The sequence below is a fragment of the Tursiops truncatus genome, chromosome 20, assembly GCF_011762595.2.
Source record: "Tursiops truncatus isolate mTurTru1 chromosome 20, mTurTru1.mat.Y, whole genome shotgun sequence".
In the NCBI taxonomy this organism is placed as follows: Eukaryota; Metazoa; Chordata; class Mammalia; order Artiodactyla; family Delphinidae; genus Tursiops; species Tursiops truncatus.
In genome coordinates, this window is record NC_047053.1 from 33863671 (window position 1) to 33869911 (window position 6241).

The 6241-nt window shown below is 46.2% G+C and overlaps 1 pseudogene; it reads left to right on the forward strand.

Annotated features, from left to right (window-relative positions):
- Positions 1-8: 8 nt before the first annotated feature.
- On the forward strand, positions 9-4847 carry LOC109551405 (large ribosomal subunit protein eL15-like; annotated as a pseudogene).
- The last annotated feature ends 1394 nt before the right edge of the window (positions 4848-6241 follow it).

The following is a 6241-nucleotide window of genomic DNA, read 5'->3' on the forward strand; positions in this document are numbered from 1 at the left end:
TTCCCAACATGCCGCGCGCGCGCGTGCGCCCACGGGGACACGCCCAGGCCTGGGAGGCGAGGGCGGGCCGCTTCCGCCGGCCCGTGGGCGGGGCCTACCGAGGCCTGAACTCCGCCCCTGCTGGGCCGCACCGCCCCGTTCCGCGCAAAGCGAAACCGGAGGCTATTCAACGTGGTAACGCGTGCTGCTTCAGGCTCCGTTAGTCCCGCGCTCTTTCACGGAAATAGAAACATATGTCTTGAGGCCTTAACACCGCTCCGAAATGGAGAAAAGGGTAGCGTATCCTTTTGTACCACGCGGTGCTCTCGGTGCCATCTTGCAGTGGAGGAAAGTGAAGATAAGCACTCGTTCCATGTTCCGACTCCTTTCTCCTAGTCTCTGCGCTTGCCGCCTCTTTTCCCTGGCTTTCTCCTCCCACCCCGACTCCCCTGATTCACAAGGTGGAAAATCAAGGCAAGAAGAGATAAGGTGGTTTCTTCTCACGCAGAGTATGGGGAGGAGTTTGCCTCTCAGTCTGGAATTTTTTTAAATTATTGATTCATTTACTGAACAAATATCTTGAGTACCTATCATGTACCAGGTAAACGCTTGAAGCTAAGCTCTGAACCTTTCAGACACGGTCTTTGCTCCCACAGACCTTGAGGATTAGTGAGGGAGACAGTCACTAAATAAATATATCAATATAAATTGTAGTAAGTACTCTAGCACCTTTAACTGTACGGACTCTAAAGACAGATCGCCTGGGTTGGTAATCCCAGCTTTGCCATTCTGCCTTCCTTTCCCCGTCTGTAAAATGGGGCTTATAGTAATAATGGTCCCCTAAACACATAAGATGTTGCTGTGACGATAACACAGGTAAGGCATGTAGAACAGGCCCAACACATTTTAAGTTTAATCATTAGCTATTATGATAATGAGGAGGAGAAAGTAGGGTTCTGTCCAAGAGTAAGAGAGGTCTCTCCGTGGAAATGACCTAAGGCCTAAAAGATGATGGCTCTCCAGCCAAGCAAAGTGGACAGAAAAGAATTCAAAGCAGAGAGAGAGTAGCATATACCAAGGTCATTTCATTATATGAAACGATGTTCATCATTATTTTAAATGAACCTAAAACTGTCAGGATACTCATTAAGTGGCCTGAGGATAGCAAGCATTTGAGAGATGCTGCTTTAAAGGGGTAGAGAAGGAACCATAGGATACTGTGAAAGGGAAGCCAAAGATGTAAGAGGAAAATCTGAAGAGTATAAAGTCAGGGAAGATCAAACAAACAAACAAAAATAGAGAAACTGTTTCAAGAAGGTGAAAGTGGGCTTCCCTGGTGGTGCAGTGGTTAAGAATCCACCTGCCAATGCAGGGGACATGGTTTCGATCCCTGGTCCAGGAAGATCCCACATGCTGCAGAGCAATTAAGGCTGTGTGCCACAACTACTGAGCCTGTGCTCTAGAGCCCGTGAGCCGCAGCTACTGAGCCCACGTGCCACAACTACTGAAGCCCGCACGCCTAGAGCCCGTGCTCTGCAACAAGAGAAGCCACCGCAACGAAGAGTAGCCCCTGCTCACCGCAAATGGAGAAAGCCCGCGCACGTTAACGAAGACCCAATGCAGCCAAAGATAAATAAATAAATTTTTTTTAAAGGTGAAAGTAACCAACATTGTAGAAAACTGCTGAAGATCTGGCATGAGAAGACTGAAAAGGATCCACTGGATCCGCAGTTGGAAGTCAGACTGAAATGGATTGAAGAACGAAGGAAAAATGAAGGAGTAAGATGGCAGGTGGACAACTCATTTTAAGAAGTGAAGCAGCGAGACAGGGTAAGAACTGAAAGGAGGTATGGGTCAAGGGAGGCTTTTTTAAGATGGGAAATTAGAATATGTTTAGTGTTGGAGAAAGTAGAAGATAAAAGAAGAGAATAGCTAAAGTTCCAAATTCTTAAGAAGGGAAGGTGATGGTTTAGGCTCCAGGGCACATTGGCCTTTCCTAGAAAAAAGGACCTTTTCTCCACTGAAACAAGAGAAGAAAAAAGAAATCAGTTTGTAGATGCAGCAGTGAGATGAGGGAGTTTTTAGCTGATGGTTGCTGTTTTCTCAATGAAGCGTTTCTTGAAGGTTCACCACTGCCACAACCACCAAAAAGGAAAAAAAAAAAAAAAAGTACATATCTTGAACTACAAACAGGTCTTATAAAACCTGAATGCAAAGTTATAGTTTCTGTTCACTAAAACTTTTTTTTTTTTCTACATCACGCAGCTTGCAGGATCTTAGTTCCCTGACCAAGGATTGAACCCAGGCCACGGCAGTGAAAGTGCCGAGTCCTTACCACTGGACCACCAGGGAATTCCCTAAAACTTTTTAATCTAATTCCCTCATTCATTCCACAAACTTTAATGGTGCATGTACTTTGTGCCAGGAACTGGGTTAGTGGCCAGGAACACAGATAGATGTATACGACCTGGTTCTCAGGGAGCTCCTGAACCATGGAAGACAAAAATGTAACAATAACTTGAAATAAAAGGAAAATACTGTCCTTTGGATCTCAGAGGCAAGAGCTCCTACCCCGTCCCACACTAGGCTCTCTATGGCTCTCTTTTTCATAGATTCTGAGGCCAGCCACAGTTCAGTGTGTATTACCACTGCAGATAATGAATTCATTCATTTATCTTTTTCATTAATTCAACCAGTGCCAGCATCATCTGCTGGGCATCAGGGATTCAGACATAAAAGTAGTCTTTTGTTTTTTTGGCCGCGCCCCTGTGGGCATGTGGGATCTTAGTTCCCGGACCAGGGGAATCAAACCCGTGCCCCCTGCGGTGGAAGCTCAGAGTCCTAACTACTGGATGGCCAGGGAATTCCCAAAAGTAGTCTTTATGAACAAATCACAATGCCCAGTTTACAGATAACTTTTTTTTTTTTTTTTGCGGTACACGGGCCTCTCACTGTTGTGGCCTCTGCCGCTGCGGAGCACAGGCTCCGGACACGCAGGCTCAGCGGCCATGGCTCACGGGACTAGCCGCTCCGCAGCATGTGGGATCTTCCCGGACCGGGGCACGAACCTGCGTACCCTGCATCAGCAGGCGGACTCTCAACCACTGCGCCACCGGGGAAGCCCTACAGATAACTTTTATAGATTATATGAGTTGGTTATTTTCTGATGCTGAGATGGAAAACAACCTTATCAGTCAGTGGTCTCCAGACCCCGTTCCATGTATGTTACTAATGCAAAGTGTCATGGACTGAACTGTGTGCCCCACCACACACACACACAAATTCATATGTTCAAATTCTCAGAATCCACAGTAGGATCTCACAATGTAATTCCATTTGGAAATAGAGCCTTTAAAGAGGTAATAAATTGAAAATGGGCCCCAATACAATCTGACTGGTATCCTTATAAGAAGAGGAAATTTGGAAACGCCAGGTAGGCACACAGACAGAGGAAAGGCCATGTGAGGACACAGTGAGAAGGCAGCCATCCGCAAGCCAAGGAGAGAGGCCTCAGGAGAATCCAAACCTACTGACACCTTGGATCTTGGACTTTTAGCCTCCAGAACTGTGAGCGAATAAATTTCTGTTGTTTAAAGCCATAGGTCTGTGGTACCTTGTCTGGCAGCTCTGGTGAACTAATATAGAAATGAAGCCACAGTTACTACTGCTTCCCAGTCTTCAGTGTGGCCCCCATGACTCCATCCTCCATCTGCTTTGCTGCCTCCATCATCTTTCTAAATGTAAATCCAGTTGTGTCTCTTCCCTGCTCAAAACCCCTCAATGGTTCCCCGTCTAAAATTTAAACACCACAAGGCCATCCATGATCGGACCTGCTTCTCCAGCTATTTGCTACTGCTCCCCCCACACCTTGAACACCCCTTCTTCCTATGACATCACAGCACGTTACACTGCTCCAGACATGGAATGCTCTTTCCTCACCCCAGAAACGTCTACCCATCTTCCTCAGCTCACGGCCCAAGCATCACCAGCTCTGTAAAGCCAACCTGGACCCTCATTCTCCGCCTGCCACACACAACTCATCATCTTCCTTGTGCCACCATTTTACCTTGTACATTTTGGGGTTTGTCACACGATACTGCAAATATCAGTCTTTTTCTTTCAAATAAAAGTTTCTCCCTTTCAGTCTGGTGGCAGCCATCAGTTTATCTCAAAGGTAAGCCAAAACAGGCACTTACAAGTACATCCAGGAGCTGTGGAGGAAGAGTCGATGTAATGCGCTTTCTTCTCAAGGTGTGCTTTTGGCCGTACTGCCAGCTCTCTGCATTCCACAGGGCCCTCCACCCCACCCAGCCTGATAAAGCACGCAGACTGGGATACAAGGCCAAGCAAGGTTATGTCACATATCAGATTCCTGTGAGCCGTGCTAACTGCAAATGCCCAGTTCCTAAGGGTGCCAGCTATGGCAAGCCTAATTATCATGGTGTTAAACCGCTAAAGTTTGCTTGAAGCCTTCAGTCTATTGTGGAGGAGTGAGCTGGGTGCCACCATGTGGCTCTGAGAGTCCTGGATTCACACTGGGTTGGTGAAAATTCTACACACAAATTCTTTGAGGTTACCCTCATTGATCCATTCCATAAATCTACCAGAAGAAATCCTGACACCTAGTGGATCACCAGTCCAGTCCACAAGTACAGGTAGATGTGAGGGCTGACATTGGCAGGTTGAAAGAGCTGTAGCCTTGGAAAGGGCCACAAGTTCCGCCACACCGCTGGTGGTTCTCACCATGCAGCTTGGAGATGGTACAATACTCTCCAGCTCCACTGTTACTGCTAATATAAGTAATGTTTGTGGGCTTCCCTGTACCCTGTGGGTACAGTGGTTAAGAATCCGCCTGCCAATGCAGGGAACAGGGGTTTCGAGCCCTGGTCCAGGAAGATCCCACATGCCACGGAGCAACTAAGCCCGGCGCCACAACTACTGAGCCTGCGCTCTAGAGCCTGCGAGCCACAACTACTGAGCCCGTGTGCCACAACCACTGAAGCCTGCATGCCTAGAGCCCATGCTCCACAACAAGAGAAGCCACCGCTGTGAGAAGCCCGCACACTGCAACAAAGAGTAGCCCCTGCTCACCTCAACTAGAGAAAAGCCCACGTTAAGCAACAAAGACCCAACACAGCCAAAAATACAATTAAAAAAAAAAAGTAATGTTTGTGAAATTCTTACCTAATAAATTAGGATATTCATGTCTAAAAAGTGTTTTTTAACGTCTCTTAAAACTAGTTGTCTACAGATTGTTTCATGAATGCATTGTCAAATTATGAAAGCTAAAGTGCAATAATGTTTGAATACTATAAGTGATGGTATATCTTGTTTCTAATAAGAAAAATACTTTTGTCTTTGCTTTATCCTTTTAGGAAGTTTACATGTCAGTGTTTAAAATGCTGTTTTGTACAATAGGTGTAAAATACGTTATGTAGAAGAGGAGTGCAGAAACTAGCCATGCACATGTTGGTGCATGTGATGAAACCGACAGCTTTACTGGAGTGATGCAGTGCTCTGCTGGGTTACTCTCCAGTGGCTGTTTTATGGAGTTTGGCAAGGATCGACTTTTTTAAAAAAATTAATTTATTTTTGGCTGCATTGGGTCTTCGTTGCTGTGCGTGGGCTTTCTCTAGTTGTGGCGAGTGGGGGCTACTCTTTGGTGCGGTGCGTGGGCTTCTCATTGCAGTGGCTTCTCTTGTTGCAGAGCACGGGCTCTAGGTGCGCAGGCTTCAGTAGTTGTGGCATGCCAGCTCTAGAGTGCAGGCTCAGTAGCTGTGGCACACAGGCTTAGTTGCTTGGCGGCATGTGGGATCTTCCCGGACCAGGGCTCAAACCTGTGTCCGCTGCACTGGCAGGCAGATTCTTAACCACTGTGCCACCAGGAAAGCCCAAGGACAAACTTTTAAAATTGGATTTTGCTTGGAAATGTGAAGGATGTCCTAATCCTCTGTCATGATCATATGCAGAAAAGTCATGAAAGTTGACTAGGGTCTACATTTTTAGATTCAATCTAATATTCCATATCTGTGACTGCTGCTTCCGAAAGGAGAAAAGTTTAAAAGAATGCCACCATTTTTAAGAGAACTGAATAAACATGTTGCAAGAGGATTCTCTTACAAAAGAAACAAATCCTGGTTAACCTAAACAAAATTGCCTTGGTCTCCACAGTACCACTGAAGTTCACTTAAAAGGCAGAGGCTCCTGACTCAATCCCATGACTCCACGGGATCTGTAGAATACTGAATTTCATGCAAAATGG